This window comes from Sminthopsis crassicaudata, chromosome 4 (assembly GCF_048593235.1).
Source record: "Sminthopsis crassicaudata isolate SCR6 chromosome 4, ASM4859323v1, whole genome shotgun sequence".
Lineage (NCBI taxonomy): Eukaryota > Metazoa > Chordata > Mammalia > Dasyuromorphia > Dasyuridae > Sminthopsis > Sminthopsis crassicaudata.
Window position 1 is genome coordinate 463,243,163 of NC_133620.1, and position 23,084 is coordinate 463,266,246.

General features: G+C 47.7%; 1 protein-coding gene across 2 annotated transcripts in view; it reads right to left on the reverse strand.

Moving 5' to 3' along the window:
* The window catches only part of CLIP2 (CAP-Gly domain containing linker protein 2), a 103,234-nt gene that overhangs the window by 79,773 nt on the left and 377 nt on the right, over positions 1-23,084 (reverse strand). The window lies entirely within an intron of this gene.

The window sequence follows — 23,084 nt, forward strand, 5'->3', positions numbered from 1 at the left end:
TTATTAATTTTATTTATTAAATTTTATTTAAAGATCAAATAAAATAATATTTGTAAGGCAATCAAAATAGTGCTTTAATAAATTTATTAATAAATGCTTATTCCTTTCTTATCCTTAAGTGGCAGTCACTGGGGATATGGAATAAAGAATCCTGTTGGAGAGAACGCTTGGTTTGGAGGGATAGACAAATACCAGGGTACTTCTGAACTCTGAGATTCCCCAAATTCCCATTGACATGATACAAAAACAGCAATAATATTTGGAAATGTCTATATAGTGTTGGCCAATAGAGATGATCACTCCTATCATTAAATCTCCAAATCCTCCCCAGACTAACGTCTCAGACTAATAAATCACAGATGAAAATGTCATCATAGAGCAAACATGCCCAACTGAGAAATCAGCACAAAAAAAAATGGGATGATGAGAAATCTGTCTCAAATGTGCTCTTTTAAGTATGAATCACATTTGAAAAAAAAAAAAAAAACAGTCCCTGTCCCAGAAAAATATGTTACAAAATCACAGAATGTCAGAACTGGGAGAGGTTCCTAAGATTAAGGTCCTTGCTTTTCTGAGAAAGAAACAGAAGCTCAGAGAGCTTTAGTGATGAGCAAGATCACTCAGCAAATTATTGGTAAGTCAGGACCAGACTCATAGATTCCCCACAAAGTCACAATCCATGCTGCCTCCCCCAAGTTTCTCTTATTTATGCTAAATAACCTCCTTTTCTTCAAGTATCCCTCATATGTCATGATCTCAAAGGTCTTTGTCATCCTGTTTATTTTCCTGTGGCTGTTCTCCATCTTGTCAATATCTGGTATCCAGAACTGAATGTGGGGTCTGATCAGGGTCTAGAATACAAGGGGATGATCCCTTCCCTCTTCTAGGACACCTCCTCTCTTGACACAGCCCATGCCTGCACAAGCTTGCTTGGCCACTGCATCAGACAACGTATTGAACCTATTGAGGACCCTCACAGCTAAATCCAAGACATCAAAACTCAGTTTCAAACAAACCGTCATCTCCACTCTGTGCCAAGGCAAGTCAACAAGTGATGATTCATCCAGCACTTAAAGTTGTTAGGCTTTTAAAAAAACTCAAATGTACGATTTTATATTTATTTCAGCTTAGTAGATGAAGTCCATAGATCTCCTTTCTGGATGGATCTCATTTGTGGATATCGCCTTTGATTCTGACATTTTCTTCTAACACGTGAGCCATCCCTCCTAGTCCTGAATCACCTGCCAAATAGAAGTGAGTTGTCCATTTACACCTAATCCAAGTCATTGATAAAAATATATAAGAACTGAAAAATATAAATGAATCCATTCCCTGGGCACTCTACTAGAGCCCCTCTGTCAGGATCTATTTATATTCTCTGCATCTGGCTCTGTAACCAGCTCTGAAGTCACGTAACTGGACAACTCTAAGCCATAACTCTCCATCTGGTCTTTGGCAAATGTTTCCTAGAAATCCAGGTGAAGTAGAGCAATAGACTTCCTCTGATGTAGGAGTCTCATAGCCTCATTCAAAAGCAGGATCCCTTCAGGATAAATACTGGTTGAAGTCATGCTGACTATTCTGCAATCACTGCTTCCTTTCCTAGATGTTTTCTAACCTTCCATCTAATAATATGTTCATGTTTTTCACAGAGAATTTCTGTCAATTAGTTACTCTGACCAAGACAATGACCCAATAAATACCAAAGGACACATGATTTTTTAAAATGCCATCTATCTCCAGAGAGAGAGAACTGATGAACTCTGTGTGCAGATTGAAGCAGATTCTTTTCTGTACTTTATTTTTCTTGGCGTTTTCTTGACATGTGTATAATTAATATTAAAATATTAATTTTATTTAATTGTAATATTTATAATGTAATTATATATGATAGTTATGATAATTATGATGATAAATTAAAATATTGAAATTAAAATAAGGGGGTTGGGCTAGATTGCCCCTGAAATCTCATCATACCCTAGATATAAGATATAGTAAACAAGTTGTCAGAGACCTGGATTCTAGACCTATCGCCAATACCTTGTCTTATGAGCCTGAGCAAGTTACAGAACTGTTTCCTCATCTCTAAAATGGGCATGATGATCTTCCCCACCTAACTGTGGGAAGAATTACAGAAGATATCATGAGATAATCATCATGAAAGTTCTCTGAAAACCTAGTAAACCCCCAGAAGTAAGAGACAGGAATTGGACTTGTGACTTCAATCCAGACAAGGAACCTCCCTGTTATCTGTAATTTATAGTCTTAGTGATTAGCATAAGTGACTAGTCCAGGGTCACACAGCCAAGTTTGTGGTAGAGATGGGACTCTGACTCCTCTTTCCTGGCTCCAAGGCCAGCTTTTTATCTCCAACATAATGATATTTCTCTGAAAAACTAGAAAACTCCCATTCAAGGGAGTATTGTTATTATTATTATTATTATAAACAAAATTTTGGTATCCTAAATATCTAAAGAAAATTCCCAGGGTTTTGTCCCTTTTTTGCAGCCCTTTCCCCCCTGGCTCTGGAAGAGTCAGAAGCAGGAAGATGAGTGAATACATGAAAGAAGACCCTTTCTCTTCCCCATCCTCTGTTCTCTGGACACTGAAATAATATTTAGGAGACCCCTGGCCATGGCCTTGAGCAAAAGACTATAATTGGCCAGTTTTCCATAGAGAACCTGAACTGGGAAGGAAATGTGGGAGGCCCCGAAGGCCGCTCAGTGAGAGAGAACCAAGGGAGCATTCATGAGGAAGGCCTCTTTGGCGAGCCCCACCAGCCTGGCCTGCTCTCACCAAGGGAGCCGCCGGGCAGCTCGGGTGAAGCACGCTGACCTAGCTTAGAAAGCAGAGGAGGCCAGGAGAAAAGCAAGACTGAGCTGAATGCAGCTGCCCTCTCTCTCCCAGCCAAGTCGCCCACTCGGCATTGGTGCTTTGGCAGGATGATGAGGGGCACTATGGGAAAGGAGGGGGAGAGAGCTGCTGCTACCAGCTCCCCGATGCCCATCCTGATCCCCCCCTCCTTTCCTTGCCAAACCTCCCTGTCTTGTGCCTTCCTCCTACATCATCTCATATTTATTTTGAATATCTGTTTACATGTTATATATGAGATCATAGCTTGAGAGCTGGAGGGACCTCGGATGCCATCTGGTGCCACAGCTCCATCTGACAGAAGAGGAAACTGAGAGTCGGGAACCAGCCCAAGATTACACAGATAGTAAGTATATCCAGACCAGCCCCAAAGTTCCTTCTTCCTCTGATGTTCCAAGATCTCACAGATCTTCAGGATAGCTGGTGGCACCCTGGATACTGGTCCCAGAGCCGGAAATTCTGCCTCTGACACTTAGTAGCTGGGTGACTCTGGGCAAGTCACTTAGCCTCCGGCTACCTCAGTTTCCTCAACTGTTAAATGGAGAACATAACAGCACTTACTCAAAGGGTTAGTTGTTTTGAGAATCAAATGAGATAATATTTGTAAAAAGTGTTCGGCCCATTTCCTGGCACCCGTAGATGCTATATAAATGTTTATTCTATTGCCTTCCTTTCAAAAGCAGGAATGGTTAAGACACGATCCTTCCCCAGTGCAGGGGGATGGGTGCGATGGCTTCTTAAGATCCTCCCCTCCATCCCCCAGATCAGTGACTATTATTCAGGACACCATTTTGTTCCCATAGGCTTAAAGGAAATAAGCCCATCGCATCTCCAGGGGTCTTGGAGAGGAGAAAGAGATGGTAATTAAAGGGTGTTATTTCCCAAGCAGGCAGCCCAAAGAAACAGGCTTTCTTTGTAAGCGCTTTCCATTGTCGATAGACTGGGAGAAAACACACCCCAGAGGCTGCATTTCAAGGTTTCTATTACAACTGGCCCCTGACAGCCTGAAGTGACGGCAAAAAGAAAAAAGAAACAGCTCAAGAATTTCCACTCAATTGGGTGGCTCCCTCTGGGGAAGGCTCCCAGGTCTAGGAAAGGCCATAATTAGGTCACTGGGAAACCCAATGGCCCAATGGGTAGAGAGGGAACGGTTTCATGGTGAAGGGATAGGAGCCAGAATTCTGCTCCAATGCTCCGTGCTTGCCACCCCATGGTAGGCCTCCCCCACCCCCACGCCAGCTACGGTCTCAGGTAGGTAAGTTATTTAACCTGGCTACGGCTCATTTTTCCTTCCCATAAACTAGAGAAGCTTCTCGCTGACCAGCAATTAGACAGCACTCTGAGATCCATTAAGGAAAGAAGCCACAAGGATTCTGTCTCTGTTCTTCTAACCCTCTGGTATTCAGTGTCTGCCCATACTTCAAGGTCAGCCCGGAAAAAAAGGCAGGGCAAGTTTCTTCCTCATCCCCTCGTTACAAATCTGGAAATGCTCTCCCTTCCCTCTAGTAGAAAAACGAAAAGAAAACAACCAAAAGAAAAAAGAAAAAAATTGGACCAGGGAGTCACAAGTCCTGGAGCCAGCAGTCCTAACTCTAATCCTTATACTCCAGGAGCCTCAGTTTCCTTTACTGTAAAATGGACTTTCAAGTGACGAGGAAACCGCAAAACTGAAAAATCCTTAAAAGAGAAAACCTCCTTGGACTCTGCCTCAGGGAGGGGACTCAGTCCCTAAACCCATTTAATTCAATTCAAATTCTAACCCTGGCTGAAACCTAGCACGGAGCCAACCTGGGACTGCACCCACAAGCCCCCTTCAGCTTGTAGCCAAAGCCCCCTAATATAAAAGAGCCGAGTGGAATCCTCTTTGCAGAGGTGCCAAACATGGCAGCTTTACGCCTGCCACGTCAAAGGATTTCTGCCCACTGGAACCACCTGGTGCTGGTGCCCTCCTCTCTACCTAATACCTTTTGACCTTACTTCCAAACCCCGTAATAAACCTCTTCTAGCAATCTAGGTTTTCGGGTCTGTAAAGTCCTTTACAGGGGAATCTTGCGCCGCTAGTAGACCTCATTTAACTCCGTATCCTTGCGCCGAATCCAAAGGGGTTGCAGGGAAACTTTATTTGACTCCCTGTACCCGGAACCTGCCATTAGACCTCAATTAAACCTAATTTCATTTAGGTGCCCCCAATTCTAAACCTCATCACTAGTACTTGCATCGATGATTTCGCAGGGTTGAAAAAAGGAAATCAAATGGAGAGAGAGCTAAGCTGGTTTGTGACTAGAAAATCTGCCTGGGGCCAGGAACATCTTGACTGTGTGACCCTCTGCCAGTCCCTAAATCACAATGAATTTAGTTTTGTCACGTGTAAAGTGGTAACTACAACAATAGCTAGATGGCACAACGGATGGAGCACCGGCTCTGAAGTGAGGAACACCTGACTTCAAATCCAACCTCGGACCCTTAACGCTTACTGGCTGAATGAGTCGCTCAGCCCCAAACACCTCACAGAATATCCCCCAACAAAAACAATAATAATATCCACAACCCACATCTTACTTACAAAGTTGTAATGAGACTTGTGACCATTTGGCATAGAAAGCTGGAAATGTTTTAAAAATTCAGCGTTTTAAAGTGCTGTGTAAATTCAGTTATTTTTCATTTATCTGTTTTGTTCCTGGACTGGAGGCCGAGACCACCCCGAAATAGGCCACTTAGTCCAGCCCAGATGTGACCAAGAAAAGCCTTGGCCAGCATTAGAAAACCCTCTGCTAAAAGACCTCATTGCTTTGGTCAGTGATTTTTCACTCATGTCTGACTCTTTGTGAGCCCATTTGGGATTTTCTTGGCAGAGATGCTGGAGTGTTTGCCGTGTCCTACTCCGGCTTGCTTTACAGATGAGAGAAACTGAAGCAGGCAGGATAAAATGACTTGGCCAGGGTCATACAGTCACTAAGTATCTGAGGCTGGATTTGAATTCAGAAGATGAGTCTTCCTGGTACATAGTGTACAGACACTATGGCTCTAAGAAGACCCCCCCCCAATGGGGAATTCACTATCTATCATTCTGGGGGCAATATGTAGCCAAATTCAAATTCCAAATCAGATACCGATTATTTATGTGGCTTTAGCAAACTGCATTATCCCTGTGGACTCCGTTTCCTCCTCTGTAAAACCAGGGAAGTGGCTTAGATGGTCTGTGCCCCGAGAGAGGCCATATTCCAACCGTGGATGGCTCTCGTTATTAGAAAGTCCTACTCAGCAGGATCGGGCTCCTCTCAAACTCCCCCCCAGCATTCCTCTCTTTCCTCTAAAACCAAGAAAAACAAAGCCGCTGTCTCTTGCGCCATCCAGCCAACACCTGCAGCCATGTACGTGACCCCTTCCTCAATCTTCCATCTGCTGGCTAAACCTCCCCAGCTCCTTCCAGCAATCCTCCAGGAGCCTGACCCCAAGGCCCTTCTCCATCCTGGATGCCATTCCGACTTTGTTGTTTTGGTCCTTCCTTCTTGAAGAGGACTGTGGTATCAGGGAGGTGATATCGCATGCCCCACTGGTGAAGGAGGGCTGGGTAAGGTCACCAGCCTCACTTTGTCCTCCAGAACCATCTGGGTCCAGTGGCCAGGTATGAGTCGGGATGACTGAAGGTGGCTCTGGAGGCCTTTGCAAAAGGAGCCCCTGGATCCCTCGGAGAGGTGACCCTAAGGAGAGCCTTGGGAGGAGCTCAGGGCTCAAGCAAGCCTTAGGCATGAAAGTCACTCAGTGCAAGACTCTGCAGTGAGTCCCCACTGCTGAGCCCATCGAGACTCCTCAAAGTCTTTATTAAACAAGAAACATTCTGGACACATGTACCCTTCCAGTGGGTATGTGCTGGACCCTGGGGAGAGAGGCAGACTGGAGATGAGGCCTTCGGGAAACCTCCAGTCTGAGAGTGACCAGACACCAGGCCGGACAGCTCCGGGTCACGAGATCGAGATAACGCCCAGAGCTCAGGGAGCTGAACCTGACACCACATCTCTCCTTTCTGCAGCTCTCCAGGAGCCAAGTCCCATGCCTGGAAGGCGCTCCCTCCGGCTCGCCCTCTCCAATCCTTCTCCCCCTTCAAGGCCAGGTGCCCCCTTCTACGGGAAGCCCCCTCCATTCTCGGATGGCCTTGTACCAGCCTTTACCCAGCGTAGGTCTGAACCCATGCAGGGGGTACCTGGTGAGAAGATGCCCTCTCCTCAGGTGGATCCCCACAGTCCCTGCAACTTCTTGTCTTAGAGAGACGTCTGTCTGGAGCATGGAGGAATACGGTGACTTGTTCAATTCATACGGCCAGCATGGGTCAGGGGCCCACTCAGGGCTGGGAGGATACCGGGCCCAGTTACTTCTGCCAGAACATGGATTGGGAGGAATCTTTGCCAAAAACAAACCCAAAATGGGGTCGCGAAGAGTCAAAAATGACTGAACAACTCAACTGCCCTCAAGAAGCGACTAATTGCTGGTGAAGATGAGGGGAGAAAGGCAAACCAGCCCTTAGTCCTGTGCGAGTTCTCCCACACCAAGAATCAGGCCCTGACTCAAGGTGGCTTCTCAGTGACTAGTCATTGTCATGGGGACGGTCATCATCCCACAAACCATTAGGCAGGACGGATCATTCCAGCCTCCGAAACAGGAACCCCGAGGGGGGCCCGGGACAAACGGTTGGATGTCAAGGGGTTATTTCCACTGCGGCCATTGCCAAAAACAAGTGGCCAGCTGCCCCCTCACCCCCCGCCCCGGGTCACTCTGGGAGGCCTCTGCAGCCCCGGCTTCTCCCTGACCCCCCATTTTTTACAAAGAACCAAGGCCAGCCACCCCCTGACTGACAGCACCTCCATGTATGGCTGTTGTGAGAATTAAATGAGACAATGTTTATAAAAAAAAAATGCTTAGCACAGTTCATAGCACATAGTAGGTACTTCACACAAAATTATCCCCTTTCCTCTCCCCCTGCCCTAGAGAAGCTTGAGTGATTCCCACTTAGGCTTTACTCAGTCACTTACGGCTCCCCATAACCGTCCTGTGCTCCAGGTGCCTACTCCCCATTCTACAGATGAGGAAATTTGCGGGAGTAAAGGTTAGGTGATCAGGCAACTAGATAGAGAAGTGTTCAAAGGGATATCGGGGGAGAGAGGGTCAGGAGAAGAGAAAATGAGAGGCAAGGAGCAGGAGGAGACAAATATACCCCAAATACCCAGGCAGGAGGCCCCAGGAGCAAACCCGGCCTCTGTTCACTGCCTTAGAAGCAGGAGCCCTTGACACCTGATTGCTTCCTGGGCCAGTCCGGCTCCACACAAGGGGATTCAGGGAGCTGCTGCAATAGCAATGTTTGTCAGGCTGGACAAGGTCACTCAGGAGAGCCTTCTCCCCCAGGATCCCATAGTGGGTCAGTAGGCAATTTGTACGCCAGCCCCGAGGCCTGTCTTTCCATCCCTTCCTTTTGCTAGACTGGCCGCTCTCCCTGCAGCGGAGATGGGGGCTCGGGACGGGGATGTCAGGGGCAGGAAATGTCCTCTCTCCCTCTATTTGGCTGTTTCCTCCCAATCCATGTTCTGGCAGAAGTAACTGGGCCCAGGATCCGCCCAGCCCCGAGTGGGTCCCCAGGAGGACACGCAGTGCTGCATGCTTGTGTGGGGGAGGAAGCCACCCACAGCTGGGGAAGCTGGGAGCCATCCCTCCGGCCTGGGGCTGCTGGTCAAGCCAGATTACTCTCGGCTGTTTTCCTAATGAGGTCAGTCCTGGGGCCACAGGGAGTGGGACAGGAAATGGATGGAGGTTCCAGGGACCTGGGGCTGAGGGAGACATCTGTCCTGGGGGAGGGAGAGGAGAGGAGGAAGGGCAGCCTTCGTCCAAAGCAGGCCGTACTAAAAAGTGAGGGCTTCATCGTGACGCCGGCCAGGCGGCGTCCACAGAAGAAACAAGCATGTCTGCCCTCCGGGCGCTTACGGTCTGGGTTAGGAAACACAAGCGGTCAAGGCGGACCGTGGAGAAACATCCGGCTGCCAGACGAAGACCTCACTGGGTTGGGGTCCAGGGACGTGGGTCCCACTGTGGCTGGTCAGGCCCTTGGAAGGGGCAGAAATAGCCCACGTGGGGAGCTGGATTCGCACCTCGGACGCTCTTTGGAGCTGCTACCATCATGCTGGGCAGCTTCTTTGATGCTCTGAGCCAACACGCGTGTAATACATCAAGCCCAGATGAGACCGGATTTGACTCTGGCTCTGCGTGCTCCCGGGGACCACGGGCACGGAACCTCAGATACACTCTCTCGGTTGATCTGCGCCTCTCTTGCTGAGCTGCCTTTTCTTCTGCTTTCTTTTTTTATTCTGTTATAAGGGAGGATTCCACGGATGGAGGTGGAAAGGATGGACTTAGAAATAAACATGATGTAAAATAGCGTCAATACAAATATTCTTAGCCATGCTGAGAGAGACTGAAGGCGAGCACGAACACTCCCCAGAACCTCGGGAAGATCCTTTTTTTTCCCCCTAGGCTGGGGTTAAGTGACTTGCCCAGGGTCACACAGCTGGGAAGTGTCTGAGACCAGATTTGAACTCGGGTCCTCCTGATTCCAGGGCTGGTGCTCCATCCACTGCGCCCCCTAGCGGTCCAGGGAAGATCCATTTTCAATAAGGGGAGGCCTTTCCCAGGCCCTCAGCTGCTTCCCCTTCCAGATTACCTTCGGTCTACTCTGGGTATGTCTCGTATGTTCCCGGATAATTCCATGTCGTCTCTCCCATTAAAAGGTGAGTTTCCTGGGGGCCGAGATTAGGGTTTGGGGGGGATGGAGAGGGGGTTGCATTTTTTTGAACACCCAGAAACATGGTAAGAAGTTGATAAATTCCTACTGATTGGTTGGTTGTCGGGCTGGGGCCAGAGTCCGGGCTGCAGCTGGGACTTCGCCAAGAGGAAGGTGACAAATTGGGAAGAATTCAAAAGGGTTTGAACCTCCCATGGAAGTTCTCCCAGAAGTCCATTTTCGGAGAGGGCGAGTGTGTCCCCTTGTGCTGGGAGCTGGGGTCCGGGACCCTCCCCCCTCTCAGCAGGGCCCGCCTGAGTCCCGCCTTCAGAGCTCCTGACCGTGCCGGTGGGCGGCTGGGAGTTTATAGGTGGGCGGTCCTGGCAGTGCAGCCTCTGTGGTCTTCACCCCAAGGAAGAGGGTTTTCTGTGGCCACAGGGGGGCCCATGGGCATCTGGGAGGAGTTCCGGCCTGGGGCCTGGTGAATCTGCCTGGCTGGGAGCTCCTGACTCGGGCCGGCCCCACGTGACTCGCCATCAATGGGACACTGTTGGGGCATAAATCAGGCAGGGCTTCAAGGCTGGCACCGTTTCCCCCCTCTTTTCTTCTCCTATCAGCACCATTGTTTGGGCGGGGGTGGGGAACAGGCCTGGGAAAGCACCCTCCTGCCATCATTTTGTCTGGTCCCGAGATTCCGCCCACAGAGGAGCTCCCGGGGAGGGAAATCCCCAGGGCAAAGCGTCCAAACTCACTCCACCTGAAACCCTGGAGAATTTCCTGAGAAGGAAACCACAGGCACAGCTGGCATTAGGGGCAGGATTCAAATCCAGGGCTCCAGCCTCCCACCAGCTCCCAGCACCCAACTCCGTCCGCTTCCTTCGGCTCCCTCCTTCTCAGAGCCGCGCTCCTGTTCTCTCCTCCCAGAACCAACCTCTCTGATCTTTACTTTCTCCCTCTGGCTCCTGCTGGCCTGCACAAACATACTCAGACATCCCCACCCTCAAAAAGCCCTCCCTGGGGCAGCAGCCACCACCCTACCAGCCTTCGTCCCCACCGTCCCATCATTTATGGCTAAACTCCTAAAGGGCTGCCATGTCCCCGCCTCCCTTCCCAAGGGTGGGTAATCTGGTTTCCCACTAAACTCCCTGCCCAAAGTTACTAGTGGCCCCCTAAGTGCCCGGCTCCGATGGCTCCACCTTTCTCTGACGCCGCTGACCAGCGCTCCCCTCCTTTCCCGGCTGCCTTGCCATTAATACCTTTGCTGATTGATCGGCCATGGACGGCGGGGCCCTCTTTCTCTACACACTCTCTCAAGGGATTTCAGCAGTTGGCACGGGGTCAACGATCATTCTGACACAGGGGATGCTATAGAAGTGATTTCTTTCACATCCAGGTCATGTGGCCATTGAGGGCAGATTGACTTTCTGGACTCAATTTCCCTGTATCAGAATATGTCAGATTCTATGATTCTCTGACTCCCATGGATCTGTATATTCAGTCTCTCTAAATGCATTGCTTAAGCACTAACTGTATGCAAAGCACTATGCTCAGTGCCAGGGATGCAAATAAAAAAAAAGGAGTTCCCAAGATCTCTAATGGGGGGATTGTCTACTCCATAATTCTCATGGAAGAGACAATATAGGTGGAAGGTTTAAGCTGTTTATTGGGCATTTCAAACTCCACATGGCCAGAATTGAAGTCATTATCTTTCCTCCTAAATTGACTCTTCTTTCCACATCTCCCTGTTTCTGTCCAGAACATCGGGAGCAGCAAGGGGGCTCAGGGGACAGAGCACCAACCTTGACCTCTGACACTTCCTGGCTGTGTGATCCTGGGGGAGTTATCTGACTCGGTCTCGGGGTCCTCACTTGTCCAATGAGCTGGAGGAGGAAACACTCAGCATCTCCACCAAGAAAACCCCAAATGGGGTGAGAGCCACGGCTAAATGGCAACACCAAAGTACTGCCATTCTTCTCAGAGCTCCATCCAGGACAACATATAGAGTGATGGCGCCGGCCTGTTCTCTCCCCCATTTCATCTCATTTTCCATTCTACGGACGAGCCTCCTCCTCGGAGTGACAGCACCCGGGACGTCAGAGCAGCTGCTGCTGGAGGGCCAGCAGCCAGTACGTACTCGCATCCCTCCTGTTAAAAAGGACAGGGCGTTCTGGACTGCTTAAAATAGACTTTTCTCTACATCATTCATAGTCTTGATTTTTTTAAAAAGGATGACAGCTTTTCTTTAGCCACATCATTGAAATTTATGAGATAATTTGGCTGAAAGAGTGAGACAGACAGACAAACAGACAAGGCCTTGAAGCTAGGACACCCTCTTCTCATCATCCCACTTCTAGCACCGTCACCGGTACCCCCCATGGAACCAGTCAAGTCCCCCACAGGGGGTCGTTTAACCCGGTTTGCCTGTGTTTTCATCTATAAAAATGAACTAGAGAAGGAAATGGAAAATCACTCCAGGAGCTTTGCTAAGAAACCCCACATGAAGTCACAAAGAATCGGAAACAAATGAAAAATGACTAAACAAGAAAAATAGTATATGTATGTGTGTATATATATATAAATATTATATATATATCATATATAATATTTATATAATATAAATAGCATATATGTATATTGCACATACATATAACATAAATAGCATGTGCATTATATGTATGTTACACATAGAAAATAAATCTCAATAGATGCAGAAAAGGCATTTGATAAAATCCAACATCCATTCCTACTAAAAACGCTTGAGAGTATAGGAATAAATGGACTATTCCTTAAAATAATAAGAAGCATATATTTAAAACCTTCAGTAAACATCATATTTAATGGTGATAAACTAGAACCTTTCCCTGTAAGATCAGGAGTGAAACAAGGTTGCCCACTATCACCATTACTATTCAATATAGTACTAGAAACTCTAGCCTTGGCAATAAGAGCCGAGAAAGAGATCCAAGGAATTAGAGTAGGAAATGAAGAAATCAAATTGTCACTTTTCGCAGATGACATGATGGTATACTTAGAGAACCCCAAAGACTCTGCTAAAAAGCTATTAGAAATAATTCAGAATTTTAGCAAAGTCGCAGGATACAAAATAAATCCACATAAATCCTCAGGATTTTTATACATTACCAACACAATCCAACAGCAAGAGATACAAAGAGAAATTCCATTCAAAATAACAGTCGATAGTATAAAATATTTGGGAATATATCTACCAAAGGAGAGTCAGGAATTATATGAGCAAAATTACAAAACACTTGCCACAAAAATAAAGTCAGATTTAAATAATTGGAAAGACATTCAATGTTCTTGGATAGGCCGAGCGAATATAATAAAGATGACAATACTCCCCAAACTAATCTATTTATTTAGTGCTATACCAATCAGACTCCCAAGAAACTATTTTAATGACCTAGAAAAAATAACAACAAAATTCATATGGAAGAATAAAAGGTCGAGAATTGCAAGGGAACTAATGAAAAAAAAGTCAGAGGAAGGTGGTCTAAGTGTACCTGATTTAAAGCTATATTATAAAGCAACAGTCACCAAAACCATTTGGTATTGGCTAAGAAATAGACTAGTTGATCAGTGGCTTAGGTTAGGTTCACAGGACAAGATAGTGAATAAAAATAGCAATCTAATCTTTGACAAACCCAAAGATCCCAAATTTTGGGATAAGAATTCATTATTTGACAAAAACTGCTGGGAAAACTGGAAATTAGTATGGCAGAAACTAGGCATGGACCCACATTTAACACCACATACTAAGATTAGATCAAAATGGGTCCAAGATTTAGGCATAAAGAACGAAATCATAAATAAACTGGAGGAACATGGGATGGTTTACCTCTCAGACTTGTGGAGGAGGAAGGAGTTTGTGTCCAAGGGAGAACTAGAGACCATTATTGATCACAAAATAGAACATTTTGATTACACCAAATTAAAAAGTTTCTGCACAAACAAAACTAATGCAAACAAGATTAGAAGGGAAGTAACAAATTGGGAAAAAATTTTTACAGTTAAAGGTTCTGATAAAGGCCTCATCTCCAAAATATACAGAGAATTGACTTTAATTTATAAGAAATCAAGCCATTCTCCAATTGATAAATGGTCAAAGGATATGAACAGACAATTTTCAGATGATGAAATTAAAACTATTTCCACTCATATGAAAGAGTGTTCCAAATCACTATTGATCAGAGAAATGCAAATTAAGACAACTCTGAGGTATCATTACACACCTGTCAGATTGGCTAAGATGACAGGAACAAATAATGATGAATGTTGGAGGGGCTGTGGGAAAACTGGGACACTGATGCATTGTTGGTGGAGTTGTGAAAGAATCCAACCATTCTGGAGAGCAATCTGGAATTATGCCCAAAAAGTTATCAAAATGTGCATACCCTTTGACCCAGCCATACTACTACTGGGCTTATACCCCAAGGAACTACTAGAGAAGGGAAAGGGTCCTGTATATGCCAAAATGTTTGTGGCAGCCCTTTTCATAGTGGCTAGAAGCTGGAAGATGAATGGATGTCCATCAATTGGAGAATGGTTGGGTAAACTATGGTATATGAATGTTATGGAATATTATTGTTCTATAAGAAATGACCAACAGGAGGAATACAGAGAGGCTTGGAGAGACTTACATCAACTGATGCTGAGTGAAACGAGCAGAACCAGAAGATCATTATACACTTCAACAATGATACTGTCCGAGGATGTATGCTGATGGAAGTGGATTTCTTCAACATAGAGAAGAACTAATCCAATTCCAATTGATTAATGATGGACAGAACCAGCTACATCCAGAAAAGGAACACTGGGAAATGAATGTAAACTGTTATTTTTACCTTCTGAATCCAATTCTTCCTGTGCAACAAAAAATTCGGTTCTACACACATATATTGTATCTAGAATATACTGTAATATATTTAACATATATAAGACTGCTTGCCATCTGGGGGAGGGGGTTGGGGGAGGAAGGGAAAAAATCTGAATAGAAGTAAGTGCAAGGGATAATGTTGTAAAAAATTACCCATGCATATGTACTGTCAAAAAATGTTATAATTATAAAATAAAATAAAAAATTAAAAAAAAAAAAAAAAGAAAATAAGTCGTTCGGGTAAATTATACATATGCCATATATGTATGTTACATATACACACAATATAATCAGTATTTATCAATGTGATATTGTGTTGCATGTGTGCATAGTGCAAATAGTATGTGCGCACATTATGTGTGTATTGCATATATACTCATTACATATACACATAATAGTACGTAAACATATATTACATATGCATGTACACATAATATATCTATGTATGTGCACATTGTGTATACATATAAGCACACTGTATACACATACATGTACATTCTATACATATGTGCATGCACATGTGTATGATATGTATGAAACTATATGTGATTTATGTGAATTGATATGGGTGTAAATATATGTAAATATTTATATGTGTAAAATGTGTATGTGCATATTTATGGGCTGCCATGCATACATTGTATTTATATTATATTTGCACAGTATATATACATAGATAAAATATACATAGATATATATACATAGATTATATACATAGGTACATAGATAAAATATAGGTATCTTCTCTAATAAATGCATGTATATATATATGTACATATGTGTAAGTGTACATGCATATACATATATCATAATAATTGCGTGCTATTATAAAAAGAAATTTTATTATAATTATCATCCCCTCTCTACAGATGAGGCAACTGAGGCTTCAAGCAGTTAAGTGGCTTGCACAAGGGCACACAGCTGGTGAGTAGCTGTGGTAGAATTCAAATTCAGGTCTTCCCTGCTCAGGTCCAGCACTCTAGCCAATACACTGCTAAGCCCACGAATGTCTGGGCTACTTCCCTTCCACTAGCCCACACACTCCACGTGAGCAAACATGGCGTCCCAGTTGGTTTTCCTGCTTCCCTCCTCTGAGTAATGGGAGACTAATCAATGTTTGTTGATGTTGGCTTGAGGATGACTAATGAGTTGAAGACAGATTTGGGCTGGGGAAAAAAAAAAAGGACAAACTCCCTAAGAATTAGAGCTTCTGGTGCTTTTATTTGTGGCAGCAAAGACTGGAAAACAAAGTGGATGCCCTCGTTGGGGAACGGCTGAACAAACTGGGTGACCCCGATGTAATGGAGTGTGACTGAGCTGTGAGAAGCGATGAGGACAAAGAGCCCAGAGCATCACGGGAATATTGATACAGATTGGGGTGGGCAGAACCTGGAACACAAGGGTCCTACAATATGCAACTGGAAAGAACCAAAGAAAAGAAATTGAATGCTGGATAATTAAAACGACAAAGCTGTGCAAGAAGAAAAGAAAAAATGCTCCTCCTCTTATTGGCAGAGGTGGGGGGCCGTGGGTGTGAAACACTGTATAATGTCAGATCTGGTAGTTTTCTTAAACTGCTTTTTCCCCTCTTTTTTTTCTTTCCTTTTAAAAAGCAATTCTTCATCACATAGTCCCTTGGGTCAGAGAGAAGGGAGGAATACATTCCAAAATTAAAGTATATGAAAAAATAGATCAATATGCTTTCATTTATTAATTGTTTTGCTATTAGTTTATTGAGGCAACTAGAGCTCCAGACCTGCCTACAGTCAAGAAGATTCAGCTTGTTCCCGAGTTCAAATCTGGTCTCTGATACTTACTAACTCCATGACCTCCCTTATTCCTGTCTGCCTCAGTTTCCTCTCCTGTAAAATGAGCTGGAGAAGGAAATGGCAAACTACTATAGCATTTTTGCCAAGAAAATCCAAATGGGGTCATGAAGTATTAGACACAACTAGTATTTTATTCGTTTGTTTATTCGTTTGTTTGTTCATTTCGAGGATTATAACTGTCTGACAGCCTGCTTGTTGAGACAGTGAGCTTAAATGGGCTTAAGACTAGATCACAACTTGTCTGGTTTTCTGGTGACAGGACCTCGGACTGGAACATCCCTAAGATCCCCTTTATCTTGAGGATTCTGTGTATTTACCAAAATACTCATTTGTAGACAGGGAGAGAAGAGGGGAAAAAATAGATTTTTGTTGATATTAAAAAAAATAAAACAAAACAGATTGATATTTAAAAATTAGTCCGTAAACTAGGACTCACGGATACCAAGGAGAGGAGAGATCCTTGGATTCTGGGTCGGGACCTGGGCTTCGAGGCCCTGTGGTCCAAGCCCCTCCTTTGGGATCCAGAGAACTGGAAAGACGCAGGCAGCAAGTGGCAGTCAGGACACAAAACCACATCCTCGGAGGCCAAGGCCAGCATTCCTTCCACATCAATCCCCGTCATGCTTCCTCCCGGCTCCCAGGATCGCACACCGAGGAGAGCCAGAAGGAAGCTCATAAACTCTCCCTTAGTTCAGTCCCCTCATTTTACAGACGAAGAACTAGTCCCGGGGAGGAAACGGCTCGCTCGGCCACTTACACAAAGGAAGCATCAAAGGGAGGATTCTGGAGCCCTGTGGGGAGAGGGAGAAGGGGCATGGAGAACCAGACCCAGGGTATGGGCGCAGCGGGGAGGATCATATTAAAAGCTAAGGACGAACCTCGGGGATTTCAACTCAACAGGTCTGGCTGCCCCGGATGCCAAGAACTGCTATCTCAGCCGCTCGAGGGAACCGCCAGGCAATCCAGTGTGCCCGGGCAACTGCCCCCTCCCCCACCCCATGAGTCACCGCAAATGGGGTACAAAGAGGCTGTTCAGAAAGAATGTGGGCAAGCCAATGAGCCGACAGCAAAAGACAGGGAGCCCCTGGTTGGAGAAAACAGGTTTCAAATGTCTCCTTCATTAAAAGTCTCCACACACCCCATGGGGTGTCTACACAGCCCCAGAGTGGCTCTCGGCCCCGTGATTCGGCAGCCAGCCTGGAATGGGGACTTTTTGGATGACGCGATTCTGCCAGTAAGGCTGATCTCAGTCCTGTAGCCTTCAAATTCCCCAAGTCGAGGCTCCGTGCCTCAGTTTCTCCTCTGGCACCCAAGGGGCTTAATTACCACCCCCAACGTTGCATTATTCCTCTTAATGAAGCACTGTAGAGGGGCAGTAACCTGAAGCAGCACAGGAGCACGTGATTGTGTTGCTGTTTCAAGGCCTTCAAGGTCCAGCTCCGAGGCCCCCTCCTCCAGGAAGCCTTCCTGAATCATTCCAGCCAGAAATTCTCTCAGCTTGGGTAATTTGAAGGGTGGTTAATCAGCTGTGTCAGTCACATCGGACTCTTTATGACCCCATCTGAGATTTTCTTGGCAAAGACACCAGAATGAGTGGCCATCTCCTTCTCCAGCTCATTTCACAGATGAGGAAACGGAGATAAGCAGGGGAAGGTGATCCGGCCAGGACCACAAGCTAGTAAGTGTCGGAGGCTAGATTTGAATCAGTTCTTTCTGACTCCAGACCTGGCGCGCTATCCACTGCACCCCCCGGCTGCCCTATTTTCCACGTAATAGGGATCCCATAAATGGAATGGATTCCGTGGGAATCCTCCCCAACCCAACGGGGACTCACTTCCCTAGCCCTACTGGGGCTGTCTGCAAGAGAGCTCGAGTTTGGGAGGTCGTCTGGTGGCCGGGCAAGCAGAGCTCGCTGGGCCCCTCCCGGCCGGAGCCCCTCACCTTGACCTCCTCAGTGTATCATCGCCCTGACCCACAGACCTAGTCTGTTCCTGGTTCCAGCTGCAGGCTGGGAAAAGCAACAGGCAGGAAGGCGGGAGCCTTGGCGTCCCCTCTTTTCCCAGCGGGACAAACAGTTTTTGTTTGTTTTTAAACACTGATATTCTGTCTTCCCGGTTTAAAAGGCCAGGGGGAAAGGAACGGAAATAAAGGAAGAAAGAGAGAAAGAGAGAGTACGGCTGTCTATTCTGGGCTCCAGCTAAACTAGAGGATGTGATTTCCAGGGAGAAAGGCTTGGCACTGAGGGGCCTGGTCAGGGCTAAAGAGGAAGCTGTTAAATTGTTTAGGCCCAAATTTATGCCTTCTTAATAAAAACAGCCTGGGATGGGCATTTAAAAAAAAACCAAAACTTTCTGCCTAAAAGGGAAACATTTCATTAACATTTTTAAGCATTTCCTCTGAAAACATGACTTTAATGACAATCCCTGCCCCTGTACACATAATGGGGTGGGGGGAAAGATGGAGAAGGGGCTGAGGGGAAGGGAAGAGGGAGTGAAGAGCGCAGGGGGCCTTCTTTGAGCAGCTTTAATACTCGTTTTCCCAGCATCCCTTTCCTCCTCTGGCCCATGGGAAAGGTCAGGGAAAGGAAGAATTCCCAAGGAGCCAGTAGTCTGGAACAGAGGCGCTGGACAGAACCTAGCCTCTGAAATCAAGAGGGCCTGAGTTCAAATTCCAGCCTCTGTGAGACTTGCTGCAAATTGTTCTGCTCCCTGAGCGTCATTCTTCTCTGCTGCAAGCGTTGGTCTGGATGGTCTAGCTCTACATCCAGGATCTGATTATTCCTAGCTGTGTGACCCTGGGCAAGTCACTTAAACTCCAACTGCCTCAGTTTCCTCATATGTCAAATAGGGATAAACAACAGCCCCTATTTTCTAGGGTTGTTGTAAAGATTGAATGAAATAATATTTGTGCAGGGCTTTGTAAACCTCGAAGCATTATTTAAATGTTACCTTTTATCATTTTTATTGAGAACACAGCTGAGAACCTAAATGGGGACAAAATCAGAGCCCTCCAAGGCAAAACATAGGAGAGGGCTAGGATCTGAATCACGTCGATTTCAGTGGGTCTGTGATCTCAGTGATGTGGGAGCTCCTACTCTCTGACTCCACGTCTCCCATAATTCCTTTGTGGGAGTCTACCCATTGGGCTGGGCCCTTCTCTCTTGACATGGCACAGGGAACCAAAGGAGAAGATGGACTGCCTACCTGTTTGCCTGGCATCCTTCACTAGCAATGCATGACTGACCCATCTCAGGACCTTAATAGAGAACTGAGTTCGAATGTCACTTTTGGCTCCACTTATGTAACCTTAGATAAGTCACTTAACTGTCTTTCTCCATCCACAATATAACAGACCTGGGCCAGATGGCCTCTGAGGCCCCGCTCTCCTGATCCTGTGTTACTTGTCCTCTTTGGGCCTCAGTTTCCCTGTCTGTAAGATGACAGAGATCAACTCAGCAGCTTTCCCACTCAGAATCTATGATCTTATGAATCAATTTACTCTGCCTTTTCCCCTACTCTCAGGGAATGTATAATCTACTTACAACCAGGCTGCATTTTTATTTTATTTTATTTTTTAAATCAATAATCCCTTTAGGGGATCAGTCCTGAATACAGAGGTAGTATCACCAAGAAACCACATGTGACATCATTTTAAAAGGACTGTAAAAGAGAATTTGATGCATATTCAAGAAAAATACTTTATCCCAACAGCAGATTATCGATTTTAAAGTTGGAAGGAGGCTCAGAAATCTTTCACTTTACAGATGAGGAAACTGAGTCCCAGAAGAGGTTTTGTCCAAAGTCACACGGGGGTAAAAAGCAGAGCTGAGCTCAGGGCCATTTTCTCCAATTCTTTTTTTCTCTATACAGATAGGAAGTTCCACAGGAATTCAGAGACGGGAGGGATGCCATTGGCCGGGGTGGTCAGGGATGACAGCATGGAGGAGGTGAGATTTAGTATGGCCTTAAAGAATGGGTAGGTCAGAGAGAAAAAAAGAGACAGGACAGAGAGAGACAGAGACATGGAGAAGGAGAAAGAGACAGATTCAGAGAGAGAGAGAGAGAGAGATGGAAAGAGACAGACACAGAGACACACAGACAGAGGCACAGAGAAAAAGAGAAAGACAGAGACACGGAGAAGGAGATAGAGAGAGACAAGAGACAGAGACACAGAGAGGGAGACAAATGGAGACAAAAAAGGAAGCAAGAGACAGAGAGAGAAGGAAGAAACAGACAGAGATAGAGATAAACAGAGACAGAGAGATACAGAGAGAGAAGGAAGAGATGGTGTGGGCACGTGAGTACAGGTGGAGGGCACTGGACTAAAGACTGAGAGGGTAACAAGAATGGACTATTTGGCAACAATGAGAATCCCAAGCCCTAGTGCTCCAGCCGGGAGGACCTCAGAGACAGCCTATTCCAGATCTTTCCAAAGTCAGTGCCTTCGTTGTCATGCAGGTAGTGAGAGGCAGAGCCTGGACCCAATCCCAGGTCCTCTGACTGCAGGGCTCTACCCCCTGGGCCACACGCCCTCGTGAAGAGAAGCCAGTTCATGCGGGCATTGGATCAGGCTGGAAAGGTAGGACAGAGTTGGATTGTGGAGAACCTTGAGTGCCAGGAGGAGGACTTCATGGGGAACAAGAGTGGCAAGGGCAGAGTGGTATTTCAGGGAGACTTCCCCCGGGGGCCGTGTGCAGGGAGCACTGGCCCCCGAGAAGCCTGCAGCACCTCCAGCAGGGCTGGGCGCACAACCTCAATAGAGGCTTGTTGAATGAACAAAGCAGCAAATTCCCATTCCCGGGGGCAGATGCACAATGGGTGAATGTTACCCAAGAAGCTCCGGGCACAGGGCCAAGGGCTCACCCAGCCAAAATTCCAAAGTCTAGAAAGAGTAGAGCTGCAGCTCTGCTTTCTCCCGGAGCGCCCTTCACTTCCTCTGCTCAGCACCCAGAGGTCTTCCTTCCCCCATCCCGGCTGGGCCAGCCCGCCTCCGGAAGAGAGAGAAAAGGCTCATGGGAACGTTGATCACCAATGGGAAGACATTGCAGGGACCATTTAATCCAAGCTCTTCTTTTCTACAGAGAAGGAAACTGAGGTCTGGGGACGTGAAGTGACAAGCTCAGAGCTTCAGAGCTCGCACCGACAGGTCCCCCAGAATCACACATTGGGCAGCATGCTCCCACCGCTAAGTCCGGATGGACACACCATGAGCGGCCACAACAAGCGCGCTGCTGAGTCTGGAGCCAGAAGCTGGGCCGCTCCGGCCACTTTAGCCAGCCTGGGAAGGAACCTCCCACACATCTAGTTCAATCTGTCCATTTTACAGATGAGGCTGCTGAGACTTGCCCATGTTCACCCTGGTAACCAGGAGCCAAGGCAGATTTCGAACTCAGCTCCTTTGATGCCCACTGTACCTCAGTGTTCTTAATTATTCCAGAATTTAAGGGCAGGGGAGAGAATTGCCTTTCTTTCTTTCCTCAGTTTGGCCCTGAGTGCGCCCCAGAGAGACGGGAAATGAGGGGAGAACAGGACCGGGAAGCAGGTTCTGGGTGCCAGAGGGGCGCCCACTCTGGTGGCAGGAAGCCCTCCAGACTCCCCTCCGCCTTCCCTCCTTCTTTCTCCGGCAGCTAAGGCTTCTCCCCCATGCCCTAGCCCAGTGTGGTCCCCTGATCCTCGCGGAGTGGGGATGAGAGCCCTGGGCTGATCTCTACAGAGACCCTTGAGAAAGAACCAGAGTGAAAAAGAAATAAAAAATGACTTCGTTTCCTCCGCCATGACGTGTCCCCTAAGCTTGGCGGCAAGTTTTTCACTGGACCCCCTTTAGCCCTGGGGGGAAACTGAGGCACCAGGTAGGGATGGATGCTCTAGAATCAGGTCCACGTTGCCACTGGGCGGGCCGGCGGTTCTGGGAACCCTGAAGCATCCTGGGCCGGCTGGAAAGACTCATCAGCGAATCCTCCCACAAGTGGCTGGGACTCCCGAGCGCCCACCCCGCGGCCGGGCCTGTCACGGCTCCGCCGGACCGCCGCGCTGGCCCAGGATGCAGCCGCCCCCCCCCCCCCCCCCCCCCCCCCGGGCGGCACATTCTGCTGTCTCACGGTATCCTGGAGCCCACAGGGACCATCCACCCGGGCGGAGCTGCGGGCGTGGGGAGGGGGAGGGCGCGGGAGGGGGCCATGGGCCCAGTGGGGACACGTCGGACAAGGCGCAGCGTCTCCCTTCCGGAGCCGGAGCGCTCAGGCTGCCAGGCTCCCCCTCCCTGGCCCACAAGGGATGCTGCGATGCCCGGGTGCCCGGCTCCCCGCTGCCCGGGACTCGGGATGGGGGGAGGGGGTGGCGCCGGCCGCGGAGCCCACAGACCCACTTAACAAAGAGCCGCCCTCGGCGTGGGCAGCTCCCGGCGCTGGCACAAGCAGGGGGCATCCGGCACCCCCGATCCCCGCCGCCCCCCCCCACGCAGCGCCCTCCGGCCCTTCTCCTGCCGGGCGCCCCCGGCCCCCACGCGCAGAGCCCGCCCAAGGACAAAGCTTCCCCCGCCGCCCCCCAAATGCCCGGCCGGCCGAGCCCCTCCCGAGCCCCGCGGAGCCTCCCGGCCCGGCCCTCCCCCATCCCCTCCTTTGTTGCCAGCCGGGGCCGGGGCTTCCACGCCGCGGGCGGCCCCGATCCTGCCCGGCCCCGGCCCGGATCCCGCCCGGCCCGATCCCTCCCCGGCCCCGATCCCGCCC